Here is a 15747-nt window from a genome sequence, read left to right as displayed (position 1 = left end):
TTAATAAAATATAGGGTTCATGTCAAATGTCCATTCCATTGCACGAGTATCAGAAATTTTCATTTTCATTTTTATTAAAGTAGTGGAAACCATACATCATGCGAATTGTTTTCAGGTTAGTTGGGACATTGATGGTTGTTCAATTATTTGCATTGACATTAACAATTGATTGAAGTGAAAAAACGGTGGGCACTCACTCAGGTGGGGAAGGTGGACTGGGCTTGTCACCAACTCGAGAGGTCGAAAGATCAACTTAAAAGTTCGTCTGGAAATTGAATTGGGGAGGACCATGCTTCTAGAAAATGGTAGCAGCATAATATCGATTCCTCACTTCGACTCAAAGTTAAGTAATGAAATTATTCATTAATGATTAATATATATGCTAGGGGATAAATGTGGAAGGCTAAATATTGAAGGCTAAGAAGCCTACCAATCTCAATCATGACAATTCCACTTGTTTGATATATAAGGCAATTTCACCTTTTCTCCATAAAACAATCAAAGCTTTTGATGATGATTCCACTTGTTTGAAATATGAGGCAAGCTTTGAAAGAAGAAAATCATAAGGGAAAGAGATTCCTCACATAATCATTCATGAGAAGCAAAAGAACCGAAGTTGAAAAGATGCTCAGGGAACAGTTAGGTGGGAGAGAGTTTTCATATCATCATTTTCAGCATGAAGTATAACTGTGTCAGTAATATATAAGGCAGGTGTGTAAATAGAAGAATCAAAGTATTTGAAGCTGCTAATGGAATAACTATAAGTGCAATGAACGTAGTTAGGAAAGTAAAATAATCAAGTGTTTGAAAATGCTAACAAGCTGAAGGGAGATAGATAAGTAAAATAATCAAAGTTTTTGAAAATGTTAATCGAACTATTACAAGTGGAGTACATAAACCATCATTTCTTTTCAACCATAAGTTTCAAAGTATCATTTAATTTAAATAACCTAGAGATAAATGGAGAAGTCAAATATTTAAAGCTAAGCTAGTACACACCATCATTCACTTTTAAGTATCATTTTTGTTTAAATAAACACACCATCATTCACTTGTAAGTATCATTTTTGTTTAAATAATATGAAAGGAAAATAGGAAAGTAAAATATTAAAAAAAAAAAATCAGATGTTAAAACAATAATTGCAACGTAATTGCAATGAGAAAGATTCCCTTCACATCATGATTTTTGTTCATTTCAACAATAAGTTTCAAAGTATCATTTAATTTAAATAACCCAGAGGTAAATGGAGAAGTAAAATATTTAAAGCTAAGCGAGTACACACACGATCATTCAGTTTTAAGTATCATTTTTGTTTAAATAATGTAAAGGCAGATATGAAAGTAAAATATTCAAAAAAAAATTGTTAAAACAATAATTGCAACGTATTTGCCATGAAAAAGAGTCGCTTCACATCATGATTTTTGACTTTAATATTGAGCTTTAAAGTATTTTTGTGTTTATGAAATGTAAAAGGGAGTTGGGAAAATATAAGAATTAAATATGATAGGTTAGGGAAATTAAAAGAGAGGAGAGTTTTCACAATTTCACATTAGCCATGAGTTTTAATATTATTTTGTGTAAAAAAATGTAAAAAGTAAGCATAGAAGTAGAATAATTAAAGTGTTTAATATATTAAGGGAATATTTATACGGGGAAAGAGAATTTTCACATAACCAGTACATTCAAGTCAAGACTTTCTGATATCATCATGTTTATTTGAAGGTGGGCTCCCCTTATTTAAGGATCTAATATATCTAGTGGTTTGGGACAAACATGTTTTCCATAATTAACTTAACCACTTCTCTATACTTCACAACACTACATATTTAACTATAATGTTTTAGTGAAATAAAGAAGTTCAAATATTCTTAACAAAAACCCAAATAAGTTTTTTCTTCATATATAACCACAATATACTATATATATAATTACATTCATCACATTGCACAATTCTTTATAAAAACAATATAACATGATCACAAGATAAACATGTCACACACCATAAGCATCAAGTCACACCAAATTTAGATGGAGCATCTCTCTCTATATATAAAAGTCTATGGCTTGACTACTCTCCCATATTTAACAAGTTGTCATAAATATAATATTTAGGTACAACCTCTTATTTAAATAATGAAACCTAAATATTCCTAAAACCCAAGAAATATTTCTCTTTCACATATAACAAAAATAGTATCAAATATAGACAATATACAATTACATTCATAACATTACAAAATTCCTCATAAACAACAATATAACATGTTCATAGCATAAACATGTTATACACTATAAGCATCATACAACATCAAGCTTGGATCACCACCCAACCACAGTGTCTCAATAGAACATACATTAGGGTGTTGTTTGTGCCACCTGCATACAATAGTCTTGAGGTGGTCTCAAACCTACATATTTCACAACATAGTTGCAAGCTCTGACCCATCCCAACGGATCTATAGTGCTACTTGTGCTAGGCACAACTTCTATGCTCGTGACAACACCACCTATAGACATTTGGTGGAATTTTCCATCCTATCTCACAGCTCAGTGAAATAGCAAACGCTTTAGCACATCCCTATACCAAGAGAAAACCCCAAAATTTTGTTGTTTTTGATAGTTAGTCTCGCATCCGTCAGTCTACAATATGGAGAGTATGTGATGTGTTATGTGTTGTTGATACTCTGGTGAACTCTCCTCCACTCATGTCAAACATGATGTATATATATGTGATGTGTTTGGGAATGCTAAGGGTCGCAAACCTGTGATATACGTCAACCTAACCCATTCCATACAACTCTCACCCAATCGTCTCACCATAAAACTCACATTGGTGAGTCATCTCGGGCATGACTCATTCCATTTGGGCCTTGCCCATTTGTTTCATAAGAAAACTTAACTTGGGAGGTTGGTTTGGACATCAACATGCTTGTTTGCAAGTAGTCTCACCTCACTCCAGCATGTCAGCTCATTTGGTTATGTGTTATCTTGTCTCATTAGATCGTTCGCCTATGCTTCATCTTGTCTCATCATAGATCCGTTCATTCCATATATGTGGTCCATGCACCCAAAATCAAACTCCTTATGTTTGACCTTATTGATGAGGAAAAATGTACGACCAATGGTAAAGGATATCCCCAATTTCAAGTACCAAGTAGACTTTTCCTTGTATGGAATATGAGTCCCATCTGGTATGTGGGCTTGACTACAATCATGGTTGTTTGAAAACAATTTTGGATGAGATGAGCAGATGTAAAGAAGCCTGATAAAACTTTTGAAGAAAAAAAGTTAGAACAATTTTATGAAATACTTCAAGAATAAGATATAAAGAATATATCAATAGCTAAATAAAAGTGACATGAACCTTAAATAAAGGTTATTATAACTTCAATTAAAATACATGAATAGAAGGAAACTATGCATTATCAATTGTGAATTTGTTCTCAACTAACAATGACCATGAAAGCATAAATCAACAAATGATCTCAACAATGAGAAAGTCTCAAATCAATAAAATAGTTCATTAATTGTCAACACATGAATAACAATCACATAGCATTAAATCACCACAAGATAAGTCTTACAATGCTCAACAATACATGACTGAACTTGTTTGTCACGACTCAAAGAGATTCTCAAAATTTAGTTGAAATATTCATTACTCCTTTTGTGCTAGTTCATTCAATCTGGCTTCTTTTGCTTCCTTTTAAGATAAATCTTTGGCAATCCTTTCTTCTTCAATTTTCTAGCCATTTCTTCTTCTTCTTTCTTCTTCATTTGCTCCTTCCCCTTTTTCTTCGCTTCATATTTTCTTTTCTTCCTTGTTGTCTACAACTTTTGCTTTATTGCTTCCTCACTCTTTTGCCTTTCTTCTTCTTTCTTTCTTTTTGGTTTCCTCTTCTTCTTTCCTTTTCTTATTCTCTTCCTCTACTTGTCTTTTTGCTTCGAGTTCAAATTTCTATTTCTTTAGCCTTTACTTCTTTGCAGCTTCTTTCTCTTGCTTCCTTTTCAATGAAAAATTATTATCTTCAGTATCCATTGTTTTGGAGAATATTATTCTACTACGTTTGGGCTTTTAGTATGTTAAGAGTTCCCAATTTCTTGGATCACCCGAACTGCTTGAGCAACATTGAAGAATTTTTTCAACTTGTCTTCATCTGCCTCAATGCTTGGGGTATATGACCAACCATACTTGATTAATTTGGAGTTTTGGGTGGAAATACCTTTGGAAGCTAATTTTACTAAACTTGAAGCATTCTAAGTCTTTTGCATCTGCCTTTGCCTCTTTCAAAATTTTCATACAATAAAATCATACACACAAAGGGAAGGAATTCCATGGAGCTTTCTTTGCTTTTATCAGTGTGTTGGTCAATCATGTTGTGAGTTGATATGCCACCTCTTGTAATACTATCTTTTCAGTGACAAACAAAGGTAACTAATGAGGGGGTTTATAAGCTCCAAATACTCTTACATATTTCAAGTCCCGAGGATTAAGCTAATCAACAACATTTTTTAAGAACATCCTAACTGTATCTGACAGCATGGAGGCTCTATATCAAGTATTTTTTGATATACTGTTTAGATGAAGTGCTCAATGGTCTAAGCATACATAACTCTATAGCGAGTATCCCACAAGGACTTGCAATATATATGCATGGGAAGGATGTCTTAAGAAAATTTCCCTTTCATTCTAATGCTTGAAAATCTAATCTCGCACATATGGAATTTAGTAAGTATGATTCCATGTATAATTCTCATTGTTCTCTTCTAGATGTATTATTTCCACATTTAAAATTAGACAGAATGGAAGATGCTAGGATTTCCACCCAATTGAAAATAATTCCTTTAGTGGCACATGCATATATCATAGGAACCCGACTTTCCAAAAAATATTATGCATTTGGTCTCCCATACATCCCACAACACATAGTTGTCAACATTTGATATACTTTTCTTAGCATTTTGGTTTTGTAAATCACATCAATTCACTACCTAAACTTGCTCGACTCTTACCACTAAGTATTCAATATATCCTTAGATGTTGTAGTGAATTTTCAGAACCAATTTATGTTGAATATACCATAATGTTTATGCTTCTTATAATATTCATGTAATATTAGATGGTGTGTATTTCACTAATGGTGCACCATGAATGTTCCTGACTGTCATATAATTTTCATCGAAGCATTGAATGATCCATTCGATCATCTTAGTGCATGGAAGAATGGTTGGATGTGCTTCTAGCTTATGAAACCATGAATTTTTTATATCGATATATACTTCATGGTATTCCTCATGCTTAGGAACCTCTTTCCTAAAAAAGGATTCATATATGTTTTCCGACATCATTGGTATTGATTTATCTATATAGAAAGCAATATCTGTGTATAAAAACACTCTAATAATAGGGATTTTGACAACTCCTTCAATGTTACTTTCATCTATCTCCTTGCTAGGTCTTCTTATGGATGGTGGAGGCATATCTCCTATTGACGACGAGATGCTAAAATAATTGAGGTTGAATGTACCTAGCATTTCAAATATATTCATGATAACTATGTTAGGCCATACTGGGAAAGTCACTATTATTTAGTATGTATCTCAGATTGAGTTAACATAGTGTGATAGGATTAGTCATAAACTGTAGATGGAAGGTACGCTAAGGGGTATTCAGTGGATGAGAAAGGCTTATTGGATTCTAGGGAGATAAATTTCGCTAAGGGATAGTTCTTATAGTAAGAAAAGATGATAGGATGCGATGAAAGGAGGTGAAAATATATGTTGCATAGTAGCAACTAGTAGAGGAAGCATGCGATAAGGTGAGGGCACAATTTTATCAGTGGTTGGAAGGCTAAGTCATGATAAAAGGCGGCTTGGTTTCAAACTTATCATTACGTTAGGGGGTAGGCTTGTTGTCGATTTTTTTCCACTATGGAAGGTCAAAGAGGGTTCACAGTAGTAAGTATATAGGCTACATGTGACGTGCATTTGCAATAAATATACTCAGTATGGGACAAGGGAAATATTGGGCCATAGGTAAGAGTATAGGTATAAAGGGGTTGTAAAGGTAAAAATAAAGTTAGAGAAAGGTGGAATATGAAAGGTTTAGTAATATGTAACAAGGAATGTAATCAAAATGACAGAAGGGAAACCAATCAAATCACAAACAAGTTAAGGAAGATGCTATAACTCACTAGGTTCCAAACATTCTTGTGGCTGGCGTAGGCTAGAGTGGTAGGTCATGAGGAACGTGAGATCTTTGCACTATGTTACTAAGGGCTTAGGGAAAGAAAAAGTTGTGTAAAATGATATGGGGTTGTGACCACCTTTTATAGTTTCTTCCACACGTGTGAGGGATTCAATGCATTAAATGCACTCTCGCAAGTGAAAATGTGAAATAGTCAAAGTTAGTGTGACAGATCCATGTAATTGCATTATCACAATATAGATCACGACATCAAGATTTAGATTGAAAAAATGAGTTGTTATCGCATACTTATCTTGTAAACTTGCAATGCACAAATATGAATTGTGATGCAATTAAGGGAAAAGATTGACTTTGTGCAGATTGATAAATCAATATGCGATGTGATAAGGCATGAAATGTGTGACAAGCTCTGATTCAATATTTAGGAAATTCAAATAGACTTAGAGAAAACTATGAGAATTCACCTTTTAGACTAGAAGTAGGGGACTCCAAATATTGGAAAATGTAAAATATTTGGGGCTACTGTAGAAACTACAACATGTCTATACCATGAAGACTCCCTAGTCATGCCTTTAATCGAACTCTTCTAGTTTATCCATTTCGATGAAACTCATATTTTCATGCCCAATATGAATCTATCATGCACCCTGGTCTTCAAGCTCAATGTGTCATCTTGTTGTGCTCGTCGACCCATGACTCATACATGGAAACCTTGAATTTCCACTTAATGTTACAACAATCAATGAAAAAATGTGATGGTGATGTTTCCATCATCTCCATATTGATCATGGATGGTATCCCTATGCACCTAGCCCTAAAGTTTTGACATCCTCCCTCACTCAAAATAATTAATGCCTTTGTAAATTCTCTAATATATATCTCCCAAAGTCATAAACTAAAGTATCCCCATCATGATGTGTCGCTCTTTTGGATGATGTCTTTGACTTCCATTTACTGAAATCACACCTACAAACCTTCATGTGATGGACCTCCCTGTGGCTTCTAGTTAGTCAGGTAGTTGATCAAATCATTATGCCAAACTCCACAAGAACTCATGTTGCTCCGAAAAGTGCATTACCTTAAACCTTATATAATTCAAGAAACCCATCAATCATCTGTAAAAGGAACCCCTAAGGAACCCATGAAATGAATCGCCATCCATACTACAACAAGAATCCAATATTCACATTGCTCAATGTGAAGGTGAGGTGTAGTAGTCATGGTCACCACCAACTCCATCTCTAATACCCATATGACCTACTAGAAGTACTCCTCCATACTTCTCTGTAAGATATCTGTTATATAGGAAATGGACTCCTTATCACCTTATAGGAGAAGAACAATTTTGACCCGAGGAAACCCTATGTTACAAGCCTATTTTCTAGAGTAACGCTCCCCAGAAACAGGCACGCAATGTGATAGTGCAGTTTATGACCTAACAAGGTGCATTAATCTAGGGATTAACGATTTGCTTTTCCTAAAGGGCCACATTACTGGATTTCTATGAGTTTCGAAAGTTTAAAATGTAAGTTGACTCATTGAAACTCTATCATACCCTTAATGTCGACTCCTACAAGCTGGATACCTCTACCTCAAACCTGTCAAAGGAAATTTCCAATCCTAACCAAAGAAAACAAAGAAGGAAAGAGAAATAAAGGAAAGGCAACATCTAGATTTTGCCCAAACGAAGCTTGTGAAGAAATTCGCAAGGATTGAGCCTCCCATCACCTATAAATTGGAGGCTAGGCCATAATTATTGGGATCAGAATTGGTGCAACGTTATGATGTCAAGAAGCTGTTGAGAGAGAAAGAGAGGATCTAGGAGCTAAGGGAAGACTTGATTCAACAATCATGGGTTTTTATCATTATTCTCACATACGATAATATAGATTTGCTCATGTTCTATCTTTGTGATGCTATTGATACATTCTTTCTGTATATGATGGTTTAGTGACGAGACTGATGTTTATCATCAATTCATGCTAACTTTATATACTATTATATGTTAATGTATTGGATTGTTAAATTTTTATATGCTATGAAGTTAACTTTGTGTCTTTCTTATGTCTAGGTCTTGATCTGAGAGCTAACTAAGGATCATTTCTCTGTCACACCGAAAACTCTAATGGATTTACACAAAGGACCATCAGGTAATCATTCATTGCCTCTTTGTCAATTCCTATATTAACATGATATGGTTGCATGTATCTTTGAACAGTTGTAGGTCACTCCATTATGTCTGCCTTAGATTTTGGGAAACTTGAGAGTGTTTTTAATCCCTACTGCAGAATTGGAAACTCTGTTGGGGATGCTCTTATTTCCTGGATTTGATTTCCAAGTTCCTTGATCTCTATCTCCCTCCACTGCTTTCAGTGGTTCGTGATTTGAATTCTGATCACTTTTTACACTTCCAAATCAAGTTTGTTGTTCACAGGATCTACTCAAACCCTGATCAAACCCTTTAACACACACTTTTTGTGTTGTCTAGAGCTTTACAATGCACTACTACTTCCTAGAAAGAGTGTTAGCCCTAATACTAATGATCTGTATTCTTTTCTGGGTCGCGTTATCCACCAAAATTCTTGACATTCACCCAGTCCTATGGATTCTAATATTTGATAGGTTTGTCTATAGTTTGATCTCAATGTACAATTGTGAAATTTTTCTAGTTGGCTTCTTGCATAGTCATTTTTCTTTTTGAAGAATAACTTAATTACATTTGATTTTGGAAAAAATAAAAATGATTTGTTTTTAGCTTTCTGTTATCTTTTAGCTGGATATGTTCTATTATTTTTGGGTTTGTTGTAAGAGCATTACATGTCTGCATTTATTTTCCTATGTTTGGACTCCGTTAGGATTTGTCATTTATGAAATGGTCTATAGTTACTTTCTCCCTATAAGAACTATTATTTATCAAATTGAAATCTAAAAGAAATTTTCTTGCACGGTTTGGTTCTGAGTCTCACTACACTCCATACATCAACACCCCCTCCAGAGACATTAATCACATTGACATAAAATCAATCGCTTAATAAAAGTAATCAACAACTATCTTTTTAGCGTACACACAAATTAGTTTAAGCTAGAGCCTCGGGATAGGTTGTTGTGAGTAAACTAACCAAGACTTTGAAACTGAGATTAGTTTCATTAATGAGAGTAAAATATTTTTTCACTCATATCATCAGGGACCACTCCTCTTACAAGGGAGTTAAGCGTCAGGTAACATCTATGTGTGAGAGAAGGTAACCCTCCTTCGATTTCATTTCGGTGGGTATTCTATGTACTAGGGATCCCCTTGGGGTTATCAGAGTTGAGTCATGGACTCAGGTGTCCTTCCCACTTAGCGTATTGTCCATGACTGTGACCCCCTTGGTGGTGTCCACGATTTGAGGTAAAATTAGTGGTCAGAATTTTTAGGTACAAACACAAGGTGATTGGGGCGAGCTGTCGTGGTACCTAAACAGATGAACCTACTCCGTCTTTGGTTTTTTGCGAGGGTTATCCTCTTCACGAGAGTAATTTCCCCTTGTTATCGAGGTTGGCGAGAGGAGCAAGAGTAATCATAACTGTATAGTTGGATTACTCTCTCTTTTAGCCCCTTCGATACTAGGTTTCATCTCCAACTAGTTGTGGCCATCAGATAGAGTTATGTTCCTTGGCTGCTTGCTAATTTCATTTAGAGTTTTTTATTTTTATTTTTAGGTATCGTATGTTTAACACTGAGACTATAACATAAATCAAATTTATTTTTTTTGATAAAAAATATGTTTCACCATGGCTACATTCAACCCTCATTGTTATAGACATTTTTGTGCCCTACAACTCCAAGCATGAAATGTCCATAAACCAAGGGCTCCTAAGTCCCTAAAAGTGTTGTTCTAACCCCTAAAGGAACAAGGTCAATAGATTACAACTTCTCCCAGAAGTTCTCCACCAAAAACTGCTCAGAATTGGTCAAAACAGGATCATTGTAGCTGCTCCACTGGCTAGGTGCGTTGCATCTCACCCAAATGCACTGTGAGGGTGCGTTGCATTTCAAAACTCCCTTCTGTGGGGTGCGATGGGCGAGAAATGACAAATGGCAGTGTCATTCTGCAAGGTGGAGAGGCAATGGAAGCTTCCAGAATCTTCTCCTGTGACACTTGCCTCACTGAATTCGACCAAGGATGAGTAAGAGGCCCTCAGTCTCCAAGTGGAAGCAAGAACTGACAGAGAGAAGACACTAATCAAATCATAAGCTGGCTCATCCTCCTTACAGATATCTATATATGGATCCCTCATCCCAGAGATCCAGAGGCTGGAATTTTGCATATTGTAAGGAATTGCTGTTGGTTTCTAGAGACAAACATCAGATTGTTGGGTGATTTATGCTTTGTTTGAGGTGAAGAGGGGCTTCTTTGCTGGGAGGTTGATGCTGGGTTGGAACCACTGGTTGTAACTCCTCCTGGATCTTTTCTTGTTTATCAATAAAAACTATTTGAGTTCTCCTCCATGCTTTTGTATCATTGATGCTTGTTACATTTGTATGGTTAACTTAAATCTGATCCTAAGTTGTTTATGAATATAGATCCATGTCTTTGTATAGTGCTCTACTTCTGTGATCTTACAGGTACTTTGTGAAGCTGGGCATGCGAGGGAGCAGGTAGCTGGAGACTATCAAAGAAGAGAGGGATTGGATCAAAGGATTAGCGCAAGACACAGGTTGGTTTTTTCTATTCCTCTCTATCTATAATTCATAAAGGAAATACAAAAGTAGTTTTTCTCTGTTTGTTTCTAAGGTAGCTATCACACCTTAGTGGGATAGAGCAGTTCTAAATAGACACTTTTCCCTGTAACACTCATCATCTATCTAGACAACAATAAGGACTTCCTCCACTAACTCTGGAGGAAATTTTGAGCTTTAGAAAATGAGATTATCCTTCCTCACAAGGAGAGCAGTCTCCAGTGTCAAACACTGAATCACATAACACTTCCCAAGAGACTTTGTTTCCCGAGGGCTTCTTTAACAAATGTATCATACATCACTACAATCCTCCACTCACCAACCCTCTTGGACTTGTTTTTGTTCAGGTTGCACCTGTGCCTATCATGTCTTCATCAGTCTCCACATCTAATGTCCTAATGGTGACCAGTGGGTCATGGTATTTTGTGGATGATTTTGCGCCATTGCCACTTCCCCTGCCTACTATCAGTCCTACATCATTGATTTGTCAGCCTACTACTCAGACTATTCCTAGTCTGGGAAACCCAACTACACCTTGTATGAGTGGATTTTAGTACCTTCCTATATCCATCACTTTTTTGTATTAGTACAACCACCATCAACCATCCATTTAGTTGGAATCCCTTGCTAAGTTGTAACCCCCAAGCATTGATGCCTGGGGGAAATGTTTCCAGTGTGCACATACTTATCAAGGGCATGCCCATCCCCATGCGACTTATAGGATACATGGAACTTCACTAATTGATCTATTTCCTCCCAATGGACACTCTATCGGTGTCGCTCCTGTACCTACTGCAACTTACGTGGCCAAAAATATCCCTCAACCTGATCCTACTATATCTATTTGCCCCCCCTCCTCAACCACCATTGAGTGAAGGGGGGAACCTCTATCATGGGGGAAACTAGTCTTTTTTTTCCTATCCTAGTATGCCATATGGCCCGCCATTTTATACGACCACACCGCCACCCTTTGGAAACTATTATCTGCTGCTTGCCGCATATCCTCCTGGAAACCAATTGATCAGGGGACCTCTTGGTCCTTCAAGTGATCCTGCACCTCCCTGGTTGGATTCGTGGGAACCCATGCCCTTTCCTTTTTTGGAAACTTTAGACATCCTGGATCTACATAGGTTGACTAATGGCCCCATAAATCATAACTTACTTTGGCCTCTGATCCCACATAAGTATCCTATAGATATCTTGAAGTTTGAAGGAAAATAGGGAGATGACCTGACTACACATGTCACCACTTACCAAATATGGTGTGCATCGAAATCCATGATTGATGATAGTATCTAGCTCAAAATGTTGCCCCACACCCTTACTAGCAACACTATCAAGTGGTACATTGAGTTCCACACACTTCAATCAATAATTTTGGTTCCCTGACAGTGGATTTTTTAAAGAACTTCCAACTTCCTATTCGCTATGAAACAAGAACGGAACTCCTTACTACCTTATGCCAAGACAGTTCCACCCACATCTTTGATCACATCGATGATGGAGACATAGGCTTAATAAGGTCCCCATTCTGAATTACCTCTTAGCAAATTGGTTCTACAAGTCTCTTCTCACTCTTATTGCTAAGTATGTTTCCATGGCTAGTGTGGTTATGGAAGACCAATCTATTCATCATGCCCAACATTTAAATTTGATCTATTAACAATATACCACACTTTATGATTTTCTCCCCAATTCCCCTTAAACTTCCAACTCTTTCACTACTCAGCAACTAGGCACACACGCCGATGACATCATCAACACTACCTCTAGGACTACTGTAAAACAATTGAGTGGAAAGTTGCCACATTATTTAGTAATGCTGATACTTTTCCTACTACCCAATTTGCTTCTCCTCCAACCACTGCGATCAACTTTGTGTAGTCTACACAAAAACCCAACTATAAGAACAAGAAGAATAAGAATAATATTTCTCTTTCTAAAGAGCATCACACTACCTAGAACAATCCCAATCAGAAAGTTACTGCTAAATTTGATAAAGGAAAGGAAAATACTTTCAAGTTCCCTTGCAAGATATGTGTCAATGGCCATATGACCTATATATATCCTCATATTCAAGAGTGCACAAACCTCCTTGTGCAAAAGGACACTGGTCGGACCCCTGTGGTCCTTAACAACCCTTTCCCTGCTCAGTAGCAACAACATCTTGTATTGAACCTGCCACCACCTCTGTAATGGGGCAATAATAGTTCACACCCACGTCCTTCTAGAGAAGGATGATAAACTTTTTACACCTTTGAAACAATTTATTTACAAACACAAACCAAGAACTATGTAAATCCGGTCACTAACACTTCAGAGACAGCCTCGAGCTCTATTCCACCACTACCTAAATATCTACATATCGAAAGGCTTACCATTGACCCTTTGATTTGTCCCCGAGTTTGGCCAATTTAGCATCTTTAAATTGTCAACGAGGGTACATGTACTGATGAAGTACACGTGCACTATACGTTATAGAAGTTATTTCTTATGTCGTTATGTTCATGTTAGGGTCTAAAACTAAGATTAGTATGGAGAGGGTGTCGTTGATTATATGAATGTCTCAATACCTAAAGTTATCAGCTAATTTCTTAGGAGTTATTCTCTATTGAATTAGTTTATGGATGATATGGGAGTGATTCTAAATTCTACTTCTGTTAGACTATTTTTGTATTTTTATCTTGATTTTTTATGCTGTAGCTCTAATTTACTAAGTGCAAGAGAAATCTTTTATATCAAACTGTAAAGTAATACTCTCTGAATTCAATTGTTAAGGAGAAGACTCTCACTCTTTTACTTATTCAATTTCATCCAAACAAGATATCCTGAACAACAACTATACTTTGAAGTAAACACAGTTGGACTACACTAGATAAAAAGAAAATGAAATAACCATGTTGTACCAGATAAAAAGAAATTCAAATAAAAGGTTAAACTAGGTATAAAGCAAAGGGGAGTGCTCATGCATATAATGATTCACCGGCAAATTCATCATACTGCATTTCTTCACACAAAAACAAAGTATTCAAGGAATGAAAAGAAATATAATTGCAATTGGTTAAAGACCTATCACTGGTCATAGGGGCCCTGTTATGCTCTTAACCTGCAAAATAATACCCAAATACAGAATATGCGAAGAAAAAGATACCCAGAACACAGAATAGCAATGATTTTATTATTCAGAGAGCAATGTTCACATGCCTCTTCGAGGGGGCAACCTCCAATAGAGCAGAGCTCAATTACAAAAATAAGACACAATGCTCCTCGCAGGGAGTCTCTATCCTTTATATATGACTCATACATGCAATACCACAGACCAATACCGTGGGTTTTATTAATACCATCTATCTAATACTACGGCCCATTTGCAACTAACTGTGGTCCCGTCATTAATTGTGGGTTAACCACTTACAAATATTAATATGGGCTTTATTGACTCTTGACTATGACGTGATCCCATGACATAAATAAGGGGGTTAGGGTGGGACCCTAACATGCCCTCCCCCTTAAGACTAGCCTTGTCCTCAAGGCTGAAGCTGCGGAAACTGCTGAAGAATAGTGGCTAGTTCCCAAGTTGCATCTTCCGGAGAGGTGTCTTTCCATTTGACAAGGACTTCCTTAATCATGCGGCCGCGCAGGTGCTTGTCTTGTGTATCTAGAACCTGTTCGGGTTGAAGCCAGATTGACCCTTCTTCGTCCAATTCAGGTAGACTGGTTTGAACTCGGCAATTGTTCCCAATCACTTTCTTGAGGCACGATACATGGAAAACTGGATGGATTTTTGCCGTAGGTGGCAAAGCCAACTTGTAAGCCACTTCTCCAATGCGCTGAAGTACTTGGTATGGTCCGTAGAATTTTGGAGAGAGCTTTTGACAACCCTTGTCTTTGAGTGATGTTTGCTTATATGGTTGCAGCCTCAAAAAGACCTGATCCCCTTCTTGAAATTGGTGCTCTGAGCGATGTTGGTTGGCCTGTTGCTTCATGCGGTTCTGAGCTTGATGAAGATTCTCTCTAAGATGGGCGAGCATGGTTGCGCGGTGTTGTAGGAGTTGATCCACTGCTTGTACTTTGGAGCACCCCTTGAGATAAGAAGTAGGGGAAGGTGGAAGTTGACCATAGACTGCTTCATAGGGAGTCATTTTTATGGTGGCATGATAGTTGGTGTTATACCACCATTCAACCAGAGGTAACCACTGTACCCAAAGGTGTTTCTTTTCTGAAGTGAAACACCTAAGGTAGGTTTCTAGACATTTGTTGACGGCTTTGGTTTGACCATCTGTTTGCGGATGATATGAAGTACTGAGTTTGAGTTGAGTGCCTTGTATTCTGAAGAGTTCCTGCCAAAAATTACTGGTGAAGATCGGGTCGCGGTCGGACACAATAGAAGTGGGCATGCCATGCAATTTGAAGATCTGATCCATGAAAGATTGAGCAACCAAAGTTGGTGTAAACGGGTGGGGTAGGGCGCAGAAATGAGCATACTTCGACAGTCGGTCCACAACCACCATGATGATTGACTTGTTCCCTGACTTTGGAAGACCTGTAATGAAATCCATAGAAACCTCCGTCCAAATTGATGCCGGAATGGGCAATGGTTGTAATGAGCCTGGTGTGTTGACGGTTTCCCCTTTGTGGCGTTGACAGACATCACATTTTGCTACAAAAGTAAGGATGTCCTTTTTCATGCCTGTCCAAAAAAGATCTTTTGGTGGGAGCATAAGTCAAGCTCGAATGTCTGCAATGGGAGAGCTGAGTGCAATTCTGCCAGAATGGACCTTTGAGGGTGGATGTTGGTGATCCTACGACTCTGTC

This window comes from Pinus tabuliformis, chromosome 1_2 (genome assembly GCF_031772625.1).
Source record: "Pinus tabuliformis cultivar Carrire ecotype Pingquan chromosome 1_2, CPIR1, whole genome shotgun sequence".
NCBI lineage: Eukaryota > Viridiplantae > Streptophyta > Pinopsida > Pinales > Pinaceae > Pinus > Pinus tabuliformis.
This window is presented reverse-complemented; position numbering follows the sequence as displayed.